The following is a 27,762-nucleotide window of genomic DNA, read 5'->3' as shown; positions in this document are numbered from 1 at the left end:
TGGCCTTTTAAATATAACAGACTGAGGCCAATTTGAGGGTGAACATTTGTACCATGTAGGAAGTGCAAATACTAGGAAAGTATAGGAATAGAGAAATGGGAGTGCATTTTATGCATTTATTATTCATGTTCTATCTCACATTCGAAGTGATTTAAGGCAGCCTATGTGTCTAGCTAATAGGCATGGAAAAAAGAAACGCTAATTTTAGAAATCCCCTCTTTTAGAGATAATCTTTGCATCTAGTATGATCCTGTGTCAGTTAAGCTCTGGGTGTGTGGGGGAGTCCTCTAGGAATCTCCTATGCAATCACTTAGACAAAAAAGGAGGTTTTTTAAATAAGAGTTGATACTGATACTTATTTCATATTCTCTTTTCAAATGGCCAAGCCATCTGAGGCCTATTTAACAGAGAGACCTCGAGCTGTGTGGCATCTGATGGCTCCTTCCTTCCTTTCAGTGTGGAACCAAATTCACCATCATTCCTATTTCCTTTGGATGTTTCAGTTGGCTTTCGTTGGGTGGAGGTGATGCATTCCAACACTCCTGCTTCAATCTTTTACAGAGATTTGGGTGTGAACAAAACTGATAGATAAGTATGTGATTTAGGATTTATAGAAATGCATAGAGAAGTCAGATCAACATGTTATAAGCAAACCCTTTTTTAAAATGTGTGCCCTCTCCAAAGGGAGAAGTATTTTATTCAGAGTTTGATTGGTATGTCATCTGTTGGGAAGTATTGTGGTATTAGGGTTCCTCCTGTTACAAAAACTACCTTCACAGAGCAATTTACTTTTTAAAAATGCAATACCTACAGCAGAGGATGGGGGGGGGCTGAGAAACAAATAAACAAAAACTTTCCTACGTGAGAAAACAGTGGGATTCCGTGCCTGGTATAGACAGGGGAAAGAGTGGAGGGGGAAAATGGAAAGGAGAAACCAATGAGTATGTTGGAAGTCTGGAGACGACAGGCATAGATGACCAGTGGAACTTTTTCAAAGCCAGGTGACCTCAAAATATTTGAAACAGAAATATCTAGTATTTTGTTTTTCACATTTTTAACTGGTGTGATTCCAAGATAGGGGTGGATTGAGTGGAAGCTACACTGACACTCTCCCAGGACCAAAGTGAAATTACATTTTTAACTGGTGTTGTACCCAGATTCTAGGGTCCCCAAACCTTCAATTAAAACTTTTCTACACACAAAGAGCCCAATGGCAGAAGTACTTGGAGTAATGGATAGAGCTGCTTTCCTGAGGCTTAATGCAGCGTTAAAATGGGACGGCATGTACAGAAAAATAAGAAGTTCTCCAGTTCAGTCAAAGAAAGAAATTGGAGGCAGGATTGTGGAGGGAAAAGTCAATAAAATCCATAAGTGGTCAGAGGGAGAGACTTGAATCTTCCTCTGAATGTCAAATGGCAGCTTGATCCTATTTTAGTTGAATAGCAAAACTGTTTGACCTCACTGATGCCTGAATTATATCCTGGGCACCATTATAGACATTTTCTAAATGTAAATGAGAAAAAAGCTAGGTCAACATACTGTACTAGGACCATCATGGGATAAGATTTAGAAAACATGGATTTTTTTTCATTGAGACTCTGCCACCAATTTGCTCAATGACTTAGATGAAGTTATCTTCTGTGATCTCCAACCATAAAATGGGGGCATCTAGGTATTTTTTCAAGTCCTCTGAATTTCTAAAGGAGTTCAAAATGTGTCAATTGTATTTAACTCTTAAAATGACACAACCTGTCATTCACAGGTTCCTCCTCCCTCTCAACATTATCTTTGTACAACAGTTTCTATTTTATTTATAGTATAATATTCATGATAACGAAGTGGTCATGAAACACGTATTGTGAAGAAATCATTTTCTGGGTTTTCCCCCACTCAACATAGCAATGGGTCATGCTGTGAGAGTGATCCCTAAATGAATAAATGTGGCAAAACAGCACTTAATTCTGTATGATGCAATATGTGGCAGACATCATATCTATGTGGGGGTGAGTTTTTTGAACAATGGCCAGCCTCTGAGTCAGGGAGCTGAGCAGCTTGCCTCTAGTTTAAAAACTGCTTCTCACTAGGACACTTGTCTGGATGTTAGCCTTTCCTCCTGTGCAGCTACAATCCCCTCTTAATGTGGAGCCTTCTGCAGTCTAGCTCAGCAAATTCTGCTCATTTAAAAAGCATCAATCTCCTGGCTGGATTTACCTTTCCCTCAAAGACTATAATTTGAGTGTTTTCATGCTGTGACTTGATAGATGGCACATTTAGAGGGGTGCTGTGCTTCTGAGTACAAGTGAAAGACTCTAAGGGTCCTGTCTTTGTCTTCTATGAGAAAACTATTAATTATCTTGCTCTTGTTTCTATTGTTTTTCTATATATTTTTCCCTGGATTGATGAGCTTAGGCATGGTAAACAGATGCTACATCTGTACCTAGGCTAGGTCTGCGGGGCTCCACTGTTTGTCAGGGGCAGTATTGTGTCGGTCAAGGCAAGGAAGGTAAGATTTGGTATCTAATAAATATGGGCTATATCTCATTCTGCTACAAGTTATGTGACCTTGGGCAGGACACTTAGAAAAATCTACTTTTATTTTTTTATTATTTTTTAAAATTTATCTTTATTGTTGAAGGTACTATAGATGTTCCCCTCCCCCCCCCCAACTGATCCCCTCCAACCCGCATCCACCCCATCCCCAGGCCTTACACTTAGCTTCTTTAAATCCAATTTCTGTAGCAGCAAATCAGACACAATTATGGCACTCGCTTCATGGTATAGATTTTGTTGTTGTTTTTGTTATTAATATGTTTTTATTGATTTCAGAGAGAGGAGGGGAGAGGGAGAGAGAGATAGAAACATCAATGATGAGAGAGTCATTGATCGGCTGCCTCCTGCACGCCCCCAACTGGGGATCAAGCCCGCAACCTGGGCATGGCCCTGACTGGGAATCAAACCTCGATCTCCTGGATCCTAGGTGGATGCTCAACCACTGAGCCACGTCAGCTGGGCTCACAGTATAGTTTTGAAGATCTGATTAGATAACATATGTACAGTGTTCAGAACAGTGCCTGCCATAGCATGACCCTCAATTAATACAAATTATTATTACTTTTCTGTCTTTATGTGGATGACACCACTCCACACAGGTGAATTATGGGAGGTCATCAAAACTGGCTATACAGACGTCCTTCAACATGAGCTACTTTCCCTAGGCAATCGACACCTTATCTCTTGTCCCCTAGTCAGACAGCTGCCCACAGCTGAGTCAGAAACTCATTTCTACAGTCAATTACATGCTTGATGTTAAATACTAGGTTGTTTGATTGTCCAACGTGGCAGGTTTAAAACAAAAGTGCTTATTTACGTGCCCTAGTTTTAGTACATATCATTCACTATAAAATGTAGATCTCTCCAAATACATCTCCTCTAATTTATCCAAATCCAACCAATATTCACTATGTCATGATCTGAATGTCTTCTCCTTAATAAAATATTTCATATGCCAATATATGATTATTAAAATGGCTCAGTTCCTTTCACAATTTAATTAGTCCTCTCAGATACTATTTCTTTATTGCATAAATTATTATTTTTGTTAATTATACTTATTGCATTTTAATGCAACTATACCTTTTACAAAGCTGTCTAAGCTTGATGTCCTTCAAGATCAAGGGCGATGCTCTATTATCCTCGAGTCACCTATGCCAGTGTCTGGCTTCTTATAGCTGCTAAGTAAATGAAAGCTTAATATATATTCCACAGTTGAAATAAACCTAGCTATAAAAACCTTTAAAAATCTCAAGTCTTAGGGTTTTCATCCAATCCACTATCTTCTTCTAGGGCCTTTATGTTTTTCATAGTGTAAGTAAACAAAGACACTATGAATGAATTTCGCTTGAAGAGGAAATCAACCTGACTATGTGTGTAATTGGTCATGTCCAAAAAATTCCATGGATGTGATTCACCACGGCTGAGGAAGATACCCCTGCCATCGAAAGCAAAATAAAATAATTGAACCATAGCATGCTTGAGCAGGAAGGTCCTTTAAACTTCCCCTTTTCCGATATCTCTCATGCTAATAGCATCAGGACTAAGTACTATTGGGTTAGAGTATATTTGTATGGAGTCCAAGAATTTACATTTAAACTTCCCCTCGGTGATTCCTTATGCAAAATAAGTTAGAGAACTACTTATCTCTTTCACTATAGTCACAATACAAATGAAGACATGAATGAGGCGCCAAGGTTTAGATGTTTACCTTCCCCTATCTCTTCTTTATTCCTGTGTTATTTGGTAGAACGTGGCCAATGAGAATTATAAAACTCTTCCATCTTGTCATATCAATGTTTTTGAGACACTTTATTTTTTCATAGTCATCGGTATATTGTATTTGTGTTCACCACCCCAAGTCAAGTCTCCTCCCATCACCACTTATCCCCCCTCTACGCTCTTCTAGCTCCCCCACCCCCCTTTCCTTCTGGTAATCACCATACTGTTATCTGTGTCTATGAGGTTTTTTTCTTTGCTTAATTCCTTCACCTTTTTCTACCAGCCCCCCAACACCCCTCCCTTCTGCTGTCAGTCTGTTCTCTGTATCTATGAGTTATGTCAATGGTTTAGTGTGAGCTGATCTGTCAGATCACAAGGTCTGTACCCCAAATGTCAGGAAATACTCCCCGCAAGCAAATACTAGAATTGAGCATCATAATTAATAGACCTTGTTTAGCCTCAGAATCAATGTCTTTAAGGGAAAGAGACACACACACACACACACTTTAAAGTTTGGGACCAAAACATAGCATTCTGTTATTGGATTGCATCCCCTATCAGTCAGACCAATTTGCTCATAAATCTTTCGATAATTGGCTCTGCTTCTGTCCTAACGCTGTGAAACCCAGCTCTCGGCAGAGATGCTTTATACGGTGCGACCTCCCCGAGGATATTTCTCTGAGTTTTGCTCTTACATTTTTTTTAAAAAAACTTTTCAGCCTAAAAATAATTAGGAGGCCTGACGACCAGTCAGAAAATGAGGACTTGGAATTATTTTTAAAGGAACAGCTCTTTTGATTGCAAGGCTTAAAGAGCTCACCATAAACCCATGAGCACCAAATACGCATTTAGACTTCAGGCTGCTCCTCAGATCTGTCTCCAGGAAATCTAACCCCGAGTCCACAGAAGGCACTGCCTTCCCTCAAGATTCTATTTTTTCATTTTCCAGGGGTAGAGTCATTTGTCAAAAACACGTGTGTGCTTTACCATCTTTCCCCCCTCCTTCCCTCCCTCCCTCCATTCCTAAATTCATTCCTCTTTCTCTCTCCACCTGTCTTACCTTTTTTTTTTCTTTTCAGAGCTCCCTATACCTTTAAGAAAGAAGTTTAAACTTCTATTTTTTTAATTTTTATTGAGGGGGATCTTATAAAATACAACGTGAACTATTTTAAAGTAAACCATTTAGTTGCATTTAGAACCTTCACAATGTTGTACAAACACCGCCTCTGTCTAGTTCCGAAATATTCCCGTCACCCCAAAAGGAAACCCCATGCCCATTAAAGAATCACTTGTCTTTTACCCCTTTACCCCAGCCCCTGGCAAACACCAATTTGTTTTCTGGACCCTGTTATGGACATTTCACGTAAGTAGAATCGCACTATAACAGGACCTTTCGTGCCTCATGTTTTACTTAGACTAATAACTTGGAGGTTAATGCACACTGCAGCCCGCATCAATATTCCGTTCCTTCCTATGGCCTAACACTCATCCACTGTACGCACATGCCCCGATGTATCTATTCATCTGTGAGTGGGCATGTTAGCTGTTTTCACCGTAGGACTATCGAGAACAGCGCTGCTGTGAACATGTGCCTACGCCTGTTTCAGTGCCTGTTTTCAATACTCTAGAGCATGCACCTAGGACTGGAATTGCTGGGTTGCACAGTAATTTTGTGTGGTGGTGTTTCTTTTTTGAGGAATCAACACACAATTTTCCACAGCAGATGAGCCCTATTATATCCCCGCCAGCAAAGTACCCGTGTTCTAACGCCTCCATGCGCCCTAACAATTGTTACTGTTTTTTCTTATTTACAGCCATTCTCGCGTGGGTGAAAGGGAACTTTTAGTCTTAATTTGCATTTCCCTAATGACTAATGGCACTGAGCATCTTCTCATCAAACTTTTCATTTTTATGATGATGCTCTGAGGACCTCCTCCTTCCCATTTTTCCAATTCAGCTTTCATCTCTCCCCTAGACTCCCTAGAGTATTTTCTACCCCTACCTAGCTGCAGCGCCCTCAATGGGCCATGTTATTTGATGCCCCTGTTTATGTTATTTCCTCTGCCTGGAGCGTATCTGCTCATGTTGCCTCTGACATTAATTAAAGGCTCATCTCAGATATCCATTCACGGTACATGTCCCTCAGGTTTGTTCCTGATCTTCCCTCCCGTCAACCATGATCTCTCCCTTTACTTAATTGTATCATGTTTTCATGCTGTTCTATATGGTTTTTAATGTCTTTTCCCATTTTTTTTCTTTCTATATTAGATTGTAAACTTCTAAAGGGAAGAGTCATCATCTTGACTTTACGTAATCATACTTCCTGGATTTGGTGATGACACTGTCATCTTTCACACTCCAAGGGTTTCATGTGACCCTTAGAGAATGTCCAGACTCTGAACGAAGTGCTCTGACTGTTCTGGCCCCGACTCCTTTCCCTTTTCCCCTCCCTCCCTCCCCTCTTCTCTCTCAGCCTGTCATCATCACTCATCCTTGTCATCTCACTCAATGGTGCCTCTCTCTTTCTCTGCACCCCCACCCCTGCAACAGGTGCTTCATTTCTTTTAGCTTCCCCCAGGCCCCTAGTCCCTCTTGTTCCCTTGCTGCGTTTCTAAGCTGAGAATGCCTTCCCACACCTTACTCCCTGCACAGTTCACTGTGGAGCATCCTTCCCATCTCAACCTGCGCTGCCTTGGGGAGGCCTCTCCTGAAACTATAGACTAAATTAATTTCCTTTTAATATTCTCTCTCATAGTTCTGCCTCAATTCATTTTTAAGGTTCTCTCTTGAGAAAAATCTGAATGTTAGGCTGCGTCCAAATTACAAAGAGCTACACAGTTCTCTCCCCTTCCAGGCCAAGGGGTTGTGGAACCCAAGGCGGGACACGGAGATACAATAAGGAAATGACATAATGCGCCTCAAAACAAGGTAAAGTAAAAATGCCAGGTAATGTTATCATTATCTTCTGACTCTGTTCATCCAATTAATTCTGCACATAGGGCCCAATAAAGGTAGTACTTCCCCCGTGGCAATATTCAACAATAAGGCTAAAAATCTAACTTCTATTCATTTGACCTCCAGTCAACCTACCACCAACTGTTTACGAAGCTTCTAGAGAGAAATGAGAAGAGACGTGTAGTCACTGAATACGGTTAAAGGTTGATGACAGCAATGTTTCGACTCAAATAGCTTTTGAAAACCAGTTTTGTCTAAGAAGTCATTTCTTTAGCTTATAGGATTCTTAGAAGTATTTGCAGAAACTATAAAGGAAACAACACAAGAGCACCTTGTACCCAGAGTCCGAGAAGCAATAATCTGAAAACAAAGACCAAAGGAGTACATTCAGTTCACCATCCTTCCCTCCCTCGTGTCCTGCCCAAGGTCCAAAGCAACAGCGACCGGGAATGAGGTCAGAGTTGCTGTCAAGGACATAACTGTATCAGGCTGCTCTTCCACAGACCTGGTTGTCTTCCAAAAATCATTTCCCCTGGGCTGGCCATTCCTGCCCCAACTGTCAAATGGGGCACTGGAAGGCAATAAAAAGCAAACAAAAGCATCATGCGCTTTTGTCCGGGATGCACTGAATTCAAGTTTATTATTTTTCCAGCCTATTGCTTTGCCTCCAAAACAAGCAGCGCTATCTTCTCAGTGACAGCAGAAAATTACAAAAACTTGCATAGACCAACCCTTCTCCCAGTTTATGTGAAGACTGCCTAGAGAAGGAAGCAGTTATGCACATTCGCTAACTACAAGGACATCAAACCTCACAGTAAGCCTGTATGGTAGAAATTACTCCATTTTCATGGGCCATTAAAGTGCTCTATAACATACATATAAGAGTACAAGGTTTACACAACTTCTGTCAAACTTCCAAAACCAAGAATGTCATAGTGGAGGGTCCAAATGAAGTCTTGATAAATTTCATTGGTTGAACAAATTCTAAGTGAGAGGTTAAGGGTTGGAAGTGGTGCACGGGGAGGCTAAATAGTCATCTGATGGGTAAATTTAAAAAAAAAATTAAATTTATTAAAAGGGGGTGGGGATACCCCAAGGGAAAGGCCACACAGCACTGAGCCAAAGGGTATTGGGTCCATGATGGCAGCAAAAAATGTACTTGGGACAGTGAAACAAGAAAGAGCATACAAGAAGCAGGAGGAGAGCGTCAGCCTGGCTGCTCCGGCTCCCTGAGAAGTCAGAGGGAGAGAGGGGACCTTGGAGGCAGGCTCAGGAGGTAAGCCCAGGATGAGCTGCTGTTGCCCATTGCTCCCCTTTTGCAAGTCTCACTGGGGTCCCTTGGAAGGATGGAGATGGTGCCCATGGAGGGATGGAGATGGTGCTGGCATGCTCCCCAGGGGGTGGGGGGGGCACACTGTGTCCTCTGTCCTGAGCCTATTTATCTCTTTCTTGCAGGCAGGAATATTAGGGGAGGTCTCAGGGGAGGGTCTCAATAGAATATTCATCAGTTTTCCAGTTGTGCTCTTTCAGGGTCTTGGTCTCCACTGATTGGCCGGTGCCAGGGCAGGGGGTCATTAGTCATTGTATCTGGTCCTGAGTCAGTCAAGGTGCCACCTGTCTGGTTTCCCTGCTTATCTGGGCCTGGAGCTGAAATACAACTGAGGCCTAGATGTTATCTTTAGGGAGGAAATGCTCAGGGGGTCTAAACCTCATGACCAGCAGTATGCTGGGGGGGCTGGGGGAGGGGGTAGATTACCCTGGGGACAGGTTCTTGTTTTCCCAGTTTTGCCCCTTGCTAGGCATCAGGGGCTTCCTGCCCTGGTGAGTCTCTGTACCCTAGTTTCTGTACCTGGGCTTCCGTACCTGGCCCACCTAACACTAAGGCTATTATTCTGAAAAGAATTGTGGATATTCAAAAGTGATAGTAGGACTTTGAAAAGAAAAAAAGTGATTGACAGGAGTCTTTGACTATGTGTCATACATCTCCAATATGAAGGAAGTCACCAATACTTAACATATTCTACTGATAAGAACAACTAAAATAAACTTAAACCATGAACATTGTTTTAATATCCAATGACATATTATTTGAGGAGTTCCTGTTAAGTATCTCTCTGAAGTAAATTTCAGACAATCTTCTCTTTCTCACATCACTTGGAGGCATCCTTGAGAAGAGTGACTGGCTCTTATTTAAAGTTTAGGAAAATGTTTCTGAGGTTAAACTTCATTCCATAAAGATAACTCCTCAACAATTCACCAAAACACCTGAGTCAGTTTCTTTTGTAGGCAGCTCTATAATGCTCACTTAAGAAAATAAAAACAACTTCCTGACAATGTGTTTGGACCATTATAATGCAAATAGATGCAAACCCCGGGTGGCTGTAGATATTTTTCATTGGGTGAAAACAATGCAAACTGCAGGCTGTATCTAAATGTTTAATATAAACATTTATACTGAATATATTTGCAGATCAACAGCTGCTCACACAACAGCAACGGATCTAATGGATTTCAAAGCTGAAGTCCCCCATCAGAATAAAGTTCACATTTACCACTCCCAGGTTACTCAACTGTGCTTGTGTACCAGCCTTTGTGTCAAAATGATTATCTACTTTTAATCAGGTTCCAAGAAGCAATCAAAACAAAGTTAGGTGATGTTTCCAGACCAAAAGAAGTGCAGGACAATTCATTTTATTCCTCAAACAAAATCCAGTTAGTACTATTATTGATATGAAACAACGTGCTATCCTACTGCAATTATGTTATGTGCACCCATTTCAGCGGAACATAGACAAAGACATTCTAACTGCATCTGAATTTTCTGTTCCTGTTCTACGTACAATTCAAAACATTGTAATTAAGGGCACTGACACACTCGTGGGGAACATGGGTTGAACATCTCCCTTTGTGCGCAATCAAGAACTTCATGAATCAAATGGATTTATAATTTAGCAGGCATTTGAATCTTACGTGAGGAGGCTGGCAGTCAGTCACTTAGAATAGGTATAGATAGCATATGTATCCCAATTTAGCTACATATTATCTTTACTATTCATTGTGCATGTAATAACCTTTGTAAAAAATGAGTGCCAACTATTCACGTCAGTAATAAGAGTCAGGCAAAAATAAAGACATCTTTATAAGCCATAGTACTCTAACAAGAAACAGTAGTCCCCCCCCCCCCCCAACCACGACCACTAAAAGAGGTGGAATTGTAAACTGCTGGGGTAGTAAACTGGTTATCCCTCAAGGCAGTAGAGTGTATTCCTCATAAAAGGCAAAGTTGCAAGAAATGTGATTAAATAAAGGTATACTTATTTCACTTCATATAACATTTCCTTTGAGAATGATTTTTTTTTTTTTTTTATATATCTTTATTGATTTCAGAGAGAGGAAAGGAGAGGGAGAGAGAGAGACAGATGAGAGAGTCATTGATCAAGCCCACAACCGGACATGGGCCCTGACCGGGAATCGAACCTGATCGCCTGGATCTCAGGTCGATGCTCAACCGCGGAGCCACGCCCGGCCGGGCAAGAGAATGATTTTTTAAAAAAATATGTTTTTACTGATTTTAGAGAGAGAGGAGGTGAGAGAGAGAGGGAAATAGAAGCCTCCATGGGAGAGAGTCAACGCTGACTGGCTACCTCCTGCATGTCCCCTGTTGGGGACAGAGCCCACAACCTGGGCACATGTCCTGACCGGGAATCGGAACCCGGCAGTGATGTCTTGGCTCATGGGTCCACCGCTCAACCGCTGAACCACAATGGCTGGGAGAGGATGGTTTTTAGGTCTGGCTATTACGGTGTAAGTCAAAGGAGAAGCAGATTACCTTAGATTCTTACAGAAGGTACAAAGCATTAACTCTTTTGTGTCCTCCGAGTACCTTCTAAGGAGTAAGACGATATGTTGGAACTGACTAATCTTATCCACTTGGGTTTCCCCTACCTTCCACCTTATTGGGAATGCAGAAAACAAGAAAACACTATATTTAGTTCTTTTGCCCCCAAATAATTATTTTATCTCTATTCTCATTACTTATTTGATCTAAGAAAACGTTCTTTCTTAGAATAAATACTAAAGACAACAGTTATTCTTAGGAATAAACGTATACAACTTTATAATGACTTCCTTCTTATCCTAGAAAATAAGAAATTCCAAAGCTACCCTGATGCTGAAATTCTTTCTTCAGTGGTCTTGTATAATTTTGACAAAGTATTCTTATAAAAACTTCTCTGACTGCTGCCTTTTCATGTTCAAGTCCAACGTTCACTTCCAATCTACCTTTTATAATGTTGACCATATATCTCTCCTAGAGTACGGTCTTTTCATCATGAAATTTCCCAGTTCACAAATTTTAATGGCCCCCTAAAGTTAACGCTCAGGGATTCAAACAGTTTGCTGTTATTTGCTTAGGTTTTTGTTTTTGTTGTTTTTACGATTTAAAAAATTGATTTTTCAAGAGAGAGGAAGGGGGAGGGATAGAGAGAGAGAAACACTGATGTGAGAGCGAAACATGGATTGGCTGCCTCCTGCGTGCCCATGCCTGGGGTCAAGCCCACCACCCAGGTCAGGAATAGAACTGGCAACCTCAAGTGCACAGGATGATGCCCAACCAACTGAGACACACTAGCCAGGGCGTTATTTGCTTAGTTTCATATCCCTGTACAATGCAGGCCTTGTGGATTGCGACTGTGTGACAACTGAAGCAAGCTCATGCCTGCACATGCACAAAGCTTAGAACATCAATTTCAGACTAAATCAAGTCCAGTTCTACTATGTATCTCTCTGAGCATAGGCCTCAGATCACTGGCTAACTCCTGATTGCCAATATCTAGAAGCTCTGCCCCCCAAAGCCTGGCCTCCACCCAATGTGCACACACGATTGAGAGCAGTTGAATATTGCTTCCGGGGTTACTGCACATTGCTATTGTAAGTAAATATCTGCCAGTGACTTCTTATAGCTTATTACGGCTACTCAGATCCTTGTCTAGGTATTGCAACAAGAAATAAAGCAATGCGTAGTACATGTGTACAGATACTATACATTCATTATTTCATTCTCTCACAGATACTTGAGTTGATGCTGTGTGGTGGGAATTTGTCAAGAGCTTGGAGCTGTAAAGGTGAGACACACTCCCTGAACCCAAAAAATCCATCACCATAATCAAGATCAATAATTTTGAAGCTATTCTCTGAGTATATGGGATTTAATAAAAAAAGCCTCAACATTTATCCATTGCTTATTCATGTGTAAATATTAGACAACATAAATACAAACCAAGTGGAAATAAAAAGATAAATGAAGCTACACCTATGGGATGAAAAACTATCTCACATAGTTTTCATAACAGGATTTTTATGCATTAAGTTAATATTACGAAAACAGAAAATTATATACATATATATGTTGTATTATGTATAAATATATGCATAGAAGGAAATCCTACATCAGATACATTGTATTAAATTATTAACAATGATTCTCTGGGATGGATTGTGAATAAATACTTGTAGTTATTTTTCTAAATTTTTCAAAATGCAAAAATAATTATATATTTACCTTTTGAGAAAACAACACCGATTCTAGCAATACACTGCCATGTATTCTGCCATCCCGGTAGGGCGCACCACCTCTCACTATTCTTAACAAGCTCCGCCCACATCACTGTGCATATTATTATTGTCCAGCTTAATGATGTATTGACAAATAAAATTTCCCACGTTTAAGGCATACAACATAACCTGATACACATACGCATTGTGAGGGTTGAGACAACCCAAATGAAACTGACTTTTCTTATTTTTTTGTGGTCCAAGGGGGTCCTTTACCCTGCCCACTGTGTTCTGGGATTTTCACAAAGGCATTCTTGCGTGCGGATAATCGCTAGTTGCTCCTTCTGTAAAGGGCACTACAGCCAGGGACCTCCTATTCCACCATCTTGCTGACCTCCCACTCAATATATACACATTTTGGTTGTACACAGAGCCAGGTAGACATTATCATTGTGATGAAAATACACAAAAGTATTTGTGGCTAAAACACAGGAAAGGCAGCATCTGCATAGATAAGTATTTTGGGGGGGGCGGGATGTGCAAAACTCATCCTTTTCAAGCAACGAAGTACCCCTCAACTAAGAGACTAGCAATGTTTAGGGTAGTTCTTTAAAAACACAACAGAAACAAAGAAGACATGACCGAAGCTCATCAACCTGCTAAGAAAAATGAAGGAAGACCCTTCCTTCCGCTGTGAACTTGGCAGGGCTCATGGACTGGGGACCCGCTCGACAGCACAGTGAACACACCTAGAGCCTGCCAGGTGTGCAGAACGCCCGATCTCACCCCTGGCTCTACACCAGTTTCGGAGAGTAAGTTACTGGGAGCAGCAGGTCACTCCCTTCCTCTTTTCAGCCTTAATCATTTCACAGTGAATGGACACGACTTTAAACATTTCTTTAGACGGAGAAAGAATGGACCTTCTATTAAGTAACGAAAGAGATGGTTATGGACCAAATAAGAGAGGAAGCTGAAGCGAGCTTAAAGACAACTTACAGGCTCAGCAAAGGTGGAGCTCCTCTCCCTGGTGATTTGGAAACAAAGTTCCGGAGACTTGGCCAAAGCACCCGCTGTCTTTTGCTTCTTCGAGCTCTGCTCTCACTGTATAAACCCGGTGATGGAAAAGGCAGTCTTCCAAGAGGCCACACATAGATAGCAGCCATTTGAAAGTACTGTAAGGAAGAGAGAGGCATGTTAGTGACAAAGTATTTCAGATGCCTTCAGAGTTTTACACGTGTAAGACGTCACTCTCGGTATGGTATACAAACATATTATTGCCCATTCTTAAAATGGGAAATAAGAATTTTTAGATGTGGCTTAATTACCCTAGATTTGAAGAGATGTTTGGTTATAACATCTTAAGGTTAATCTTCCTTCTTTCATATCAAAGGTAATAGTAATGGCATTGATTAAAAACGTGTCAGGATGGTGTATGAGTTTGTTCTTTCCAGGCTTAGGACCATTGTTTGCCATGCATGTTATCTTTTAAAAAATGGAACCCAGGGAGATGACCTGAGTATCCAGAACATGTCACTCGCAGGTCTTGCAGGTGAGATATAAAACCAGTTGCCTCTGACGCTAAGTTGTATAGGCTTTCAACTTTCCAGCATACACAGCACAGACGGGGAGTTAAAAACCCAGAGATCTTCTCCCTTTCCCCACTAACAAAAGCACAATTAGATGATGAGATGAGAACTCACTAAGAGTTGGGTGTGGAAAAAAAATAAAATAAAATAAAAGTCAATTTGTAAACAATATTGTTATGTCTGTAATTTATATAAATATTTCAGAGGATATTTAGAAAAAAGCCCCTTGGTAATGAGTTTCGATACATCAAAGCAGAAATAAACACATATGTTCACAGTGTCTCTAAGAATAATACCAATAAATTATTACAAAATGAGAAAAAGATTGATTGGACTGATACTTTTTGGTTAATTCCATTTGTTACATGAAGTTGCTGGAAAGTTCTTTAAAGTCTGTTTAATATTAGCTTGTTAAATATTGTCATAAATGTTTCAGAGTTTGGTTATTGCTTTCTTCAGATCCATAACCTTGCTTAATAACCCACATATATTCACATCCACTTAGCAGACACGTTACATTGTGTCATTAAGTTACACAATGAGTATAATTGCTTTACTTCCTACTGATTCTCTCCTCAGTCTAACTCATCAGAACAGAACATATTCTCAGAGCTTTACACTCTAAAAGCCCACTGGCATGAGAAGGGACGAAGCCAGGTGACAGTCACCATCTCTCTCCCAACATCTTAATTATTTATTACCTACCTCTAGGCAGGTCGGGGTTTTTTTTGGAGACACTGTCAATCTGACTTGAATCAGAAAAAAAATCCCTCAGTGCCCACCCTTCAGTTATAGGAGGAGCTTTACACACCCTTAGGGTGTATGTGGGTTTTCCTGATCCAAATGTGCATATGAAAAGTCAACTCACTTAGAACAAGAGCCGTCTTTTATTACATAATACTTCAAACCCTTTAGATTTACCCCGTTGTTCTGACCCCTGGTTCTTCTGGATGTCTGGCTATGCCCATTTTCACACATCCTTATCACGTCCTCAAGAGACCCAAGATACAAGATGAAGTGAAACTCAAATGATTGTTCTAGTCTTCAGCTGCAGTCAGAGATTAGATGTGAACTGTGGGCAATCTCCTGGATCCTAGGTTCATGCTCAATGGCTGAGCCACGCCCAGCTGGCCGGACGGATATAGATCTTTATTTTTGCCCATCTCACTGCCCCTCCTTCACTCCTCCCCCTTGAACACTGCAGTTTTAATCTGGTTTTGCTTACTGAATTTCTAAAGAAAATTCTGATTGGGTTTCAGAACGAATCGAAGACAGATTCAAAGCATCAAATTTAGTCTCCCTGACATGGAACATAAGTTCTATTATCAACTCGCTCCAGACATCTCGTCAGGTCTGCCTCTCCCTCCTTCTCCAAGTGTCCACCTACACGGCATTCCCTGCAGATCCCTGAATGTTCCACACTTTCAAGAATCTGAGTGTGTTTCCTCTGTTTCTCACATAGTGGTTCTTTCCTGTGAGGTGCTCGTTAACGGACTCCTACTCATCTCTCAGGACTCAGAGACACTTTGGGGCTATATTTGGGGGCTTTTCTGTGTTTCTACAGAATTCTGTGAATAATTTTGACTAACCCAAACTGCAGTTTACTATAATCACATTGAGAGAGAGTGAAGGGCTGTTTTTCCCATGAAAGCCCCTTTGAGGGTAGATATCGTGTCCGGTATGTGTATCGTGTGTATGCTTTTTATTCCCAATACCTAACACCTTGCTGGGTACATAATACGTGCTAGTGCCTGTATATGAAATAGATACAGATATATATTTTTTCACTCTGTTTCGATGTGTAGCTACTGGAATTTGCAGTGGGACATCCCACCACGTTGGTGCAGGTGAGCACTAAATGAGCCACCTCCAAGCTAGTGAGACCCCTGCTGACCACTGAGGGTGCAATGCAGAAGGGGGGGATCATACAAGGCCTGCAGGAGCCAGTCAGGAGCGACAGTGCTGGAGGTCACTGAGACGATGACCACTGTGGACCTGTGAGCTGGACCCTGCATTCAGAAGCCACTCCCCGGCCCTTGGAATGCATGTTCCACTCACCGCCCGCAGGGCCGCAGTCATTCTGAAGCCACAGCCTGCAGAGAGGAGTTACTGGGCCCGCCTGCGCTGGCTCCTTGACTGAGCCCTGCTGAGGCCTCCGCATGAACAAACGTTAAAGATTCTGCAGGCCGGTGCCGAGACCTGCTTGCCTCGCGGCCTCCCAAGCGCAGCCTCGTCTACAGTGAGTTTCCTTGCTTGTGAAAAGCCCGCTTACCAGCCTGGAGGGTCCGCGGCTCTCCCCGGCCTCTCCTTAGGTCACCCAAGAGGAAGACCAGGGTCCACACCAGCGAGGAGCAGGGCTGCTGGGCCCAGGTGCGGGAGCAGCTGCGCGGGCCCTGACCGTGTTGGCGGAACCTGAAGCGGCAGGGGCCAGCCGGGCACATCCAAGGGGAGGTGGCGCGGGCTGCAGACGACACCCCGCCAGGTCCCGGTGCTTGCGCAGCGGTGGGGGCGCTGGCTGTTGACACGCGACTTGAGAGGCTGCAGGTGCTACAAGCGCGCATGCGCACTGGCGGCGGAGGCTGCTGATGGAATCCGGCCAGATCCGGGTATTTGAGCAGCTGTGGGCCCGGCTGTCGACCAAGTGACTGGCTAGGCTGCAGGTGGTAGAAGGGAGCATGCGCACTGGTGGCGGAGGCTAGTGAAAGAATCCGGATAGATCCAGATCCGGGTACTTGCGAAGCAAGTGGTGGGGGTGGGGCCTGGCCGTTGGCACGTGACTTGCAAGGCTGCAGGCGCTAGGTGAGGCCTTGCACGTGGCGGTGGCGGCTGCGGCTGCGGCTGCGGCTGCGGCTGCGGCGGGAGTCCTGCCAGGTTCGGTCCTTGAGCAGCTGAGCAGGAGGAGAAGAGCAGGTAGGGACTGGACCCCGGCAGCTGGCACACAAAAAACTGTAATATTTTAAACAAAAATAAAATTTAAAAAAAGTTAAAAAAAAAAAAAGAAATAACAAAAACCTGCGGGGCCCCGGGCAGGCAGAGCGGCGGGGTTCTGTGCAGGCTGTGCTGACCAGGGGCTGCCGCACTGCGGGAAACTGCTGGTGGTCTCTGCAGAGCAGTGCCCTGGGGTCCACAGGGCCCGCCCCAGGGATGAAAACTGTGGGTGTCCACACAGCCTGCAAGGGCTGCTGAGGTCCTCAGGGGCTGTCGGAACTCTGCCCTGTGGCCACAGCTGGTCACTCCCGCCCTGTGGCTGATGCCAGCAGCCTCTGCTTTCTTCCTGTGTCTAGATCTCTCCAGAGCAAGAGTGGTGAACCTTTCTTCTGCCAAGGGCCACTTGGCTATTTATAACATCATTCAAGGGCCATGCAAAATTATCAACTTAAAAATGAGCTATGAAAACAAAATCGGTTTATTGAATTTCGAGTCTCGCCTGCGGTTGCCTTGGCAGGGCCAGACCAAATGATTTCGAGGGCCGTATAAGGCCCACGGGCCGGAGGGTGCCCATCCCTGCTAGAGTCTCAGCCATGCCAGCCTCTGGGTGGCGTGAAACCGAAGCAGGTCCTTCATGCAGAGCCAGGTTACACACCGAGGGAATTTTACCCCACAAAGCAAGATTTATTTGGAGCAAATAAGGAGTATTATGGGGAATAAATTCCAAAGCAGTGTGACTCCCTGAACGGGGAGCCTCTGTGCTTTTATCCTGTCAAATTCATACATATTAATGGTGGAAATTTTTGTCATAGAATGTATAGCATGTAAGACTTGGAGTTGGGTTGGCACAGACCCAGTAGCAGGTCATTTTTCTTCATACATCGCACGTTCAGAAAATGGTGTTTCAACTCTGCCCAGGGACGGGGATTTTACTGTAATAATGAGCTCTCAACAGGCTTTAGCTGCGTCCCTAAAAAGCCCCTCAGCAATTTCTGAAGATGGTTATCTGGAGGCCCAGCCTTTCCCAGGAAAACGTACTAGCAGCACAGTTAATGGAAAATTTAGTAACTTCGCTTGGGGTGACAGTATTATCAGGGTGTTTGCTCCACGGTGTTCTTGAACCTTCTTAAGTGGACTCCTGATTTCACCCAGAGGTATTTTTCACTCTGGTACAACTATCTAGTTGTTCCTCTTTGTAGGGAGACTGAGGCTGTGGTCTCCTACTCCACCTTCTGGTCACATCTGTCCTACCCACTTCCAAAGGAATTTTAGGACAAGCTTTTCTATAGCTACAAATTAAATCTGTAAAAATAATTGGGAGAAATGATGTGTTTACCTCGTTGAGTCTTCAAGTCTATAAACACAGTAGGCATCTCCATTTTTTAATATCTTCCACTATTCTTCCACCATTGTGTGGTAGTTTTCAGAAGAAGCTCCTGTATAGGTTATAAATAAATAAATACATACATTTAAAAATATTTGTAATATTGTTTTTTAATTTTAGTTTATAATTGAGTTTTGCATTTCTAGTACGTAGACTACAGTAGATTTTCTGTGTTGACCTTGCTTCCTACGACCTTGATAAATTCACTTATTAGTTCTGGGAGGTTTTATTTATTTTTTTGTTTTGTTTTGTTTTTAGAAGTCTTGGGATTTCCTTCTTAGAGAATCCTGTCATCCTCAGGTAAGGACAGTTTTATTTATTTCTTCATTTCAAATCTGTATGGCTTTTATTATCTTGTCATCTTGAACGGACTAGAGCTTCCTGGTTAATAGGAATGGTGTGTTTAATCGGATTGGTTTGAGCTGATACCCTTTCCTTGTTCCTAAATTTAGAGGAAAAGCATTTAGCTTTTCCCCATTAGGTGTGAAGTTAGGTGTAGATTTTCTGTTTGTTTTGTTTTGTTGGTGGATGCCCTTCATCAAGTTGAGTAAATTCTCATCTATCTCTAATTTACACAGAATTTTTATTAGTAGTGGATGTTGAATTTTGCAAATGTGTTTTTGTCATAAATTGTCATAAATAAAAGTGTTACGGTCATGCAACTTTTTTTTTCCTTTCAATTTTAAAAAAAATTCAAATTTATTGGGGGTGATATTGGTAAATAAGATTACATAGGATTCAAGCATGCATTTCTACGATGCGTGTCCGGTAGATTGCGGCACATTTTCTTCTTTAGACTGAGACTATAATGGAATGTTTGTTTTCAAACATTACACAAGCCTTGCATATTTATGATAAACCACGCATGGTTTATTATCCTTTCTATATTACGTCGAGTCCCATTTGGTAATATTTTGTTGAGGATTTTTGAGTTTCAATGTGTTACGTGGGAAACCTGCTTTACATGGAGTTTTAGAAGCAAGAGTTGCTACAAAGGCTTCACAAGGGAAGTGATACTGGTTTCTAGTTTAATTTCATTGTGATCAGAGAACACCATTTATATGATTTCTAATTTTTTAAGTGTGTTAAGGTTTGTTTTATGATCCTGGATACGATCTGTCTTGGATATGTTCCATGTATACTCGTATGCATGTTCTGCTGTTGTTCGATGGGATGCTTCATAAATCCCAGGTAGATCTGTTTGAAAAGCGGTGGTGTTCATTTCTCCTACTTCCTTGCGTATTTTGTGAGTATTAATTCATGTTAAACTTGATTTTTACTAAGTGAGAGTGTTGAAGTCGTCAATTATTATTGTAAAATTAACTCTTTCTTCTTTCGTTACTCTTGGTTTTGCCTTGTGCATTCAATAGCTGTGTAGTAGATGGGTGGAGGGGGGAGATTAACCAAAGAATCTATATGCACAATCCAAGGACACGGACAATGGTGGGGAGGGGGATGGGATGGGGTGGAATAGGTCATTGGGGAGAAAAAGGGACATCTGTAATATTTTAAACAAAAATAAACAAAAATAAAACAAACAAAAGCTGTGTAGTAAGGTATATACACATTGAAGATTGTTACATTTTCTCAGTGGGTTCACTTTTTATGCTTTTGTACGCCTGTCTTTATCTCTAGTTATTTTCTTTGACAGGAAGTCTACTTTGTCTGAAATCAGTATCGCCACCCCAGATTTATTTTGATTAGCCTTCAATGCAAAATAAAAGAAATTTTTCTACACTTGGTCTGTGGGATAGAACAATTAAGCTTTGTGTGTTTTAAGCTTTCATTTTTAAGGATACCGACTTTTAAATATTAAATACCTCTGCTTTTATATTTTAATTTTAAATTATATTAATTGGCATTCATTGCTAGTGATGTTCTCTCGTTAATGTTTCTATTATCAGATATCTTATCAGGCAGACTTTATTTTTCATCCTTTTTAAATATATGATCTTGTCACAACATATTTGTTTATAGTAATAACCACTTTTATATTTTATATCCTTTTTTTTTAACAAAAGCCCTCCTGAAATATTTAATATAATCCTGTTATAACAAAATTAGTTTATTTTTAGCTATTCATTATTATTTTAAAACATATTTGAAAATTGCTATGAAAATACAGAATTATTTGTGCTTTCAGAAATTCCTGAGAATTTCTAAGAATTCCAATTTCACATCAGATCCCAAGGGTTAATATCTTTTGGCAATTTGGAATGATTAGGTGCCTCCTAGGGATTCCTCTCGAATCCCGAGAACTCTGAGTAGTAGCTTATAAAAACAAGGGACTTAGGTGCTCCTGAGGACTTTGAATATTTTGGGCCTACAGTCTTTTTTTTTTTTTTTTTTTAATATGTCTTTATTGATTTCAGAGAGAGGAAGGGAGAGGGAGAGAGAGAAAGAAACATCAATGATGAGAGTCATTGATCGGCTGCCTCCTGCACACCCCCAACTGGGAATCGATCCCACAACCCAGGCATGTGACCTGACCAGGAATCGAACCCCGATCTCCTGGATCCTAGGTCAATGCTCAACCGCTGAGCCACACAGGCCAGGCATACAGTCTTAATCCTCACTTCAGCTGCATGCCCAGTGAGGAAGTACTCCACATCTAAACCTGGTTTTATTCTTACTCCGGAAGACCTCATCCTTAATTCAGGGCAACTTTTCCTGTTGTGGCTTTTGGGGTTTATGTTTCTGCTGGGTGTTAGCATTACAAAAGTGAGAGACTATTTATTTACATTATGGCCAATTTGTCCAACGGAAATCTGACAGTTGTAATAAGTCTGTTGAGCCTTTAGAGATTTTAAAAAGAAAAAGGAAAAGACTCTTATTCCAACAGGTTAGCAGTGGGACACCTTGCCTTGATTTCTGAACTTGTTTGTTCTTTGAATTTTTATGTACCATCTGGAAAACCTACTTTACATGAAAGGGGATTTAAGAGCGAGAGTTAGGCTTATGAGACCAGGAAACACAAGTCAAGTGAATGTACCTAAGTTGTTGGTAAAACATTTCCTCCCATTTAATTGCTTGATGAAAGAATCTCCTCTCCTGATTCATCTGACCTCTGGTATAGGGTCTGAGTGTGAAACCCCTGCAGGGAAACAGAATATATACCACCTACGATGCAGTAAATTGGGAAAGAAGTGAAATCTGATTTGTGCTTTTAACAGCACAGTTTTTCCCTTTTCTGGCACCTTCAATTTTCTGCTTCCCACCCTCTAAGGAGCAGGAAATTTTACAGAGACAGAGAAATTAGAGAGAGAGAGGAGAGGAGCCAATTCTCTGCTCATCTGTGTGTGCAGAATCTCTCAACGAAGACAAAATCAATGCCATGATAAAATACTCAGAGAGAAGGGGGCCTGTGTGTATGAGATCCTGATTTCAGTTATTTCAGGTAAACATCCAGAGTGGGATTTCTGGATCATATGGTAGTTTTTAGTCTTTTGAGGAACTCCAAACTGCTTTCCATTGCAGTTGCATCATTTTACATTCCTTCCAAGAATGTACAACGGGTTCCAATTTTCCAATTTCTTCACATTCTCAACAGCTCTGGTGTCTTCTCTCTCTCTCTCTCTCTTTTTTTTTTTATAATAGCTCTTCTAATTGGTGTGAGGTGGTATCTCATTGTGGGTTTTGGTTACATTTCATTAGTGATATTGAGAATTTTTTCATATACCTATTGATCATTTATATGATGCCTTTGGACTCCCATGTTCATTAAGGAATTATTTACAATAGCCAAGAACTGGAAACCATCTAAACAGCCATTTACAAATGACTGGAACAACCATCTACACAGCCATTTACAGATGACTGGAAAAAGGAAATGAATAAATATTATTCAGCCTTAAAACAGAAGGAAATCCTACAATAGGCACCATCATGGATGAGCCTCAAGGATATTATGTTAAGTGAAATAAGCCATTTATTAAAACAGAACTTTATTGTTGGATATATAATTCTAAACCCTGGTCACAGTTGCCAACACACTTACTTAAATAAATTTTACAAAACTTTCTATTTGATGTTATCAGATTTTACAAAAGCATTTTAAAAATTTTCTGATTTCAGATAAATGGTAAAATATAAAGATAGACCTTGTTTACTTATTAATTTAAGTACAACAGGATGTTTTCTCCTAAATAGAAGACAGAAAAAGAGAGGAAAGTTATATATTCTTATTATTTTCCACTGGCTGTATTTACTTAATTTCATGCACTTAATATTTTTCATCCATGGTGTTCATTATAACTAGCTGAACAAGAAACTTTAAATAATGCATTTTAATAAAAACAATTATATAAAAGTTCTTTTTAAAATTAATTGACAGCCTAATGTAGCATTTCTCAAACTATGTTGCTAAATAGGTAATGAAAAGTAACCTATGATTTAAAAACAAAAGTTTGACCTAAATAAATGCACCCCCCACGCAGACCTACTCCACTAAGACACTGTTTTCCTGCCAGAGCTTCTGAGCTCCTGAGGAGACACTGCTGGAGGCTGGGCTGCACAGGAAGATTTCCTGCGCTGGCATATCTGAAGGCACTGACAAAAGCCAAAGAATACAGGTGATGGTTGCAGCGAGGCAGATTTTCAGGCCTGCATCTAGAAATTTACAAACTTGAGGAATGTGTCATTCTATTGAGCTTTCAACACAAGGCAGGTGATATAAAGAGAAAGTAAGATTAAAAATCAGGGAATGGAACTACCAGTTCTTAGGTACTAAGCATGTGACAAGCATCGCAGTAGACAGAGCTTGTTTAAGTCTTACAGTCTATCAACGTTTTTAAATTAATACCCATCGTGATGGTTAATTTTATAGGTCGAGTTGCCTAGGCCATGGAGTGCCCGTACATTGGGACAGATATTATTCTGTGTCATCTTGAAGGTGTTTCTGAATGAAATTAACATTTGAATCCATAGACTGAGTAAAGCAGATTGTGCTCTCTAATGTGGGTGGGCCATGTCCAATCAGTTGAAGGTCCAAATAGAACAAAAATGCTGACTCTCCCTGGTGAGTAAGTGGGGACTCCTCCTGCCTTACTGTATTCAAGCTGGAACATATTGTTATGGACCATTTCCATATTTAGTGGTAAATTTTACCTCTGACCATTCTATTCTTGGCTTTATGCTTCCCTTCCTCATGCCAATTTTTCTGCATAAAGCCATTTTCTTAGGCAAACTCTGTTCTGTTGTAAATATGGGCCTTCTCCAGCTCCATAAAGTTAACTAAACTATTGTTATATGAGAATCACCTGGGAAACTTTTGAGATTTCACTGCTCAAAATTCATTGTTTTCTCCCCCTTTAATTTTGTTTTATATTAGTTTCATCCATGCTGTTGCAAATGGTAAAATTTTATTCTTTTTGATGGCTGAATAATATTTCATTTTGTATATGTATCCCAGCTTTTTTATCCACTCACCTTTTGATGGGCACTTAGGTTGCTTCCATAGCTTGGCTATTATAAATAATGCTGCATTATTAATGGAACAAATAATCTCTAGAGTTAGAAAAGAGAAATCTATATTTTTAAAAGTAGCTTCCATCCTCAAGTCATGAGCCAGTCTGGACTGAGACAAGCAACCTGAGACAAGTAACCTAGAATCTATTGCCTCCAATGTCCACCAATGATCAACAGATATTGACCAAGTTTAACCAATACTGAGAAGTTCAAAGAGATGAAAATGTGCTATTAAGGAACCCCAGTAAGTGTTAGAAGCAGAGCAGAAGTCTTGGCATCTGCAATCAAGGATTTAAAGAGGGAGTGGCCTCCTGCTTGTGCTTTCAGCCTAAAACCGAGTGAAAGGTGGAGACAGGAACGTTTCAATACAATAGAAGCAAAATAAAATTTCTGAATTAAGAGTAGCTCAATAATGTATTCACTCATTCTCACATTGCTTGGTTTGCACTATTTCCCAAGGTAGGGATTTGGGATATAGAGATAAAATGGATATAGGTCTTCCCTCAAAAAACTTGCAGTCAAGTATAAAATGACATAACACTGAACAGTCATAGTGACACAGCAGTGACTGAATGAACACATGTCCTGGCGAGACTGAGCCTGCTGTATAGGTGAGAAGTGAGACCTGATGACATCTTGGGCTTCCTTGATTTCTAAAACCCCAGGTGCTGTTACTGAGTTGTTGGAGAGGTATACTACACATAAAGGGGAGTATACATATAAGATGTATGTATACATTATACACACATATGCATCTATTTGTAAGACATCACATGCATTCTTCATAGTTTTCAACAACCCCCCGTTTAGGTCCCCCTTTTATACCAAAGAAGAGACTGTGTTAGGGCGTGGAAAAGGCCACGCTTTTCCCTCTCATTCTGTTTCTGTTCCCATTATAACTCTCAGTTACTTTATTTTCAGGAAAAGGAAGTAAGTTACCTTTGCTTTGGCTCTGGCAATTCTTTCTGATTATTTGCAGTGAATGGAGTGATTTACAGTTAGTGTGTTAGGGATCGATTGCAATTTCAGGGACCTGCCTCTACTATTCACCTTACTTTGGGTTGAGCCTAAGGCATAATTGTGAAGGTAAAAATGGCTTTGGTGCCCTCTTTCCACTCTTTCTTTGGTTTCCTAAAGCCCTTTGCCTGAAATCACACACTTCCTCTCTGCTCCCTGGCACATTTTCAAATGATTGAGTTTCAATTGTGAAAGCTTGATTGTCCCCCTTTTCAAAGCATATTTATTGATGCTGTATAACTAGCTTTGCGCCAACCAAAGAACACAGAAAAGGTATCCTTTCCCCTCCCAGAGTTTACCATTACACAGTAGAGCAGTTGGGCAAAATACTTGCAAAGAGTTAGGTTGGGGGAAGTGCCCGAGAGGCCAGCGGAGGGAGATGATCTTTAACGGATGGGGGCATTTGATTTTGGCCTTGAAATATCACTTCGCAAAAGTGATGTCAGATGGAGAGGACAAGCGAAGCCAAGGTATGAAGGAGCCATGGCTGATATATGCATGCACTCTGGTTAATGGATCACGTGGTCTAGAATATATGATGGGAAGAGGAAATTATATACAGATATGGATGAAGATAAATCGCTAAATGATTCTGAGATTATCTTTTCCCTTGACAGGAAACATTTAAACAAAACTAAAACTTTTGATAATGAGACAGACATGTTAAGTCATATAGAGAGAAATAGTCTTTTTGAGTTAAATTCTTAATATCATTTGTCTGACTATCAAAGCAACATAAACTTGTTAATATGTATTTTCTTCTTTTTGTATGTTATAGTGTCTTGTCTAGAGGCTTTCTCTATTATAAAGTGAGAAAGTCAGTTTTGTATATTTGTAATAGAGTAATGAAGATACAACTGAAGTAATACTTAGAATCACAATATAGAAGTCCTTACCTGGCCAAGGTTGCTCAGTAGTTGAGCATAGACCCAGGAATCAAGAGGTCACCAGTTTGATTCCAAGTCAGGGCACATACCCTGGTTTCAGGCTTGATCCCCAGTATGGGGCATGCAGGAGGCAGCTGATCAGTGATGTTTCTGATCAATCTTTCTATCTCTCTATACCTCTCCCTTCCTCTCTCTCTAAAAATCTATCAATAAAAACATATAAAAATATAAAAAGGAAGTCCTTGAATGATAATCAGAAGCAGAACATTATTAAGCATCTCGAGAAGGTTGCTGTGTGCTGTTCTATTTATTTTTAAATATAATATTTATTACAGAGAAAGTGACAACTATAGGAAATTTGAAACCATAGAAAAGTATGTAAGAGAACATGAGTCCTCCAAAGTCCATTATTCAGAGATACTAATTATATAATTCATGAGTTTCCTTCCAATTAAATATTGATACATAATCTCCAACAGGATAGAGTTAGTATCATACAGCATCTGTTTTCGTGTACTTATTTTTTGTGTGTGTGCACTTACTTTTTAACTGACTGGTTCTATTAACTGGTGTATAAAAACAGAATGTTCTGAACAATGTTTAAATTGTAAGACTGATAGCAGTTATCTTTTGGTGACAGAATCCTATACCTTTCCATTGCTCTACAATATACTTCTAAAGAGATCTAAAGGTAGATAGATGGAAAGATTTATTTTACTTTCATTTCGCATTGGTCACCTCAAGAAGGAGAGGCCTAGTAGTTGCAATTTGCCAACCATCCCATTATATGCAGTGTCCATGGAGTTACACAGCTGGAAGTCAGTTGTTGTCAATAGGAATGAGCCCGTTTCCTAGTACAGTACCTATTTTAATCTACCTTAGACATGCTAGACTGGAGAAAGACAGCCTACCCCGAGTATTAGGTTTATAGACAAACTGGGCAGATGGAATACTGGCCAACAATCTCTTGCATGCATGCCTACCAGGAGCCTTTCTGACATCCCTGTACCCACAGCCTATTCCTGTAGCTGCTACTTTCTAGCCAGCCGTTTTCCAGATGTTCTAGATCAGGAGTAAACGTAGCAATTGAGATCTTGATATGGATGAGAAAGGAAGAGCCCTCAGGCAGTCTCAGCTGAAAATCGTATGCACTGATGGAAGGATGATTGCAGAGTTGATAAATATATCATTTCTGAACCGAGGTAAAAAACATCAATGAAGAGATGAAGGGATTCCTTATCGTATCTGACTGGCGGATTTCTGTGTTTCGTTGCATAGCAAATGTGAGCTGCCAATTTCTCAGTTCAGACCCAGTTCTTATTCGTTCGAGTCCTGACATTTTCTGGCAATAAGTAAGCCTAATGTTCAATATAGCTTTGATTTTTTTTCTTGCAGATTTTATTATATATTATAGCTATAATATATAGCCATGACCTTCTTTAATGGAGCCAACTTTTATATATGAATATTTCAGGGATTCTTTCTTGTCTGAATCTTCCTATATTTTTAGCTGCCTCCTCAACCCTGCCATGAAGCATGAGCTATATTTTAGGGCCTGGCTGAAGGCCCTTTTCTTTGTATCTGAATTTCCTCTGTTTAAATCACTTTGACATTGATGTTTATGAGAGAATCTCTTTGGTTTTCTGACCTGATCTTCATCCATGGGTGCTCTGAGGCCTTTTAGACTTAGGTTGCATCTGTAGCTGCTCTGTTC

This window comes from Miniopterus schreibersii (assembly GCF_964146895.1).
Source record: "Miniopterus schreibersii genome assembly, chromosome: 18".
Classification (NCBI taxonomy): Eukaryota; Metazoa; Chordata; class Mammalia; order Chiroptera; family Miniopteridae; genus Miniopterus; species Miniopterus schreibersii.
The sequence above is the reverse complement of the archived record's forward strand: the minus strand, read 5'-3'. Positions refer to the sequence as shown.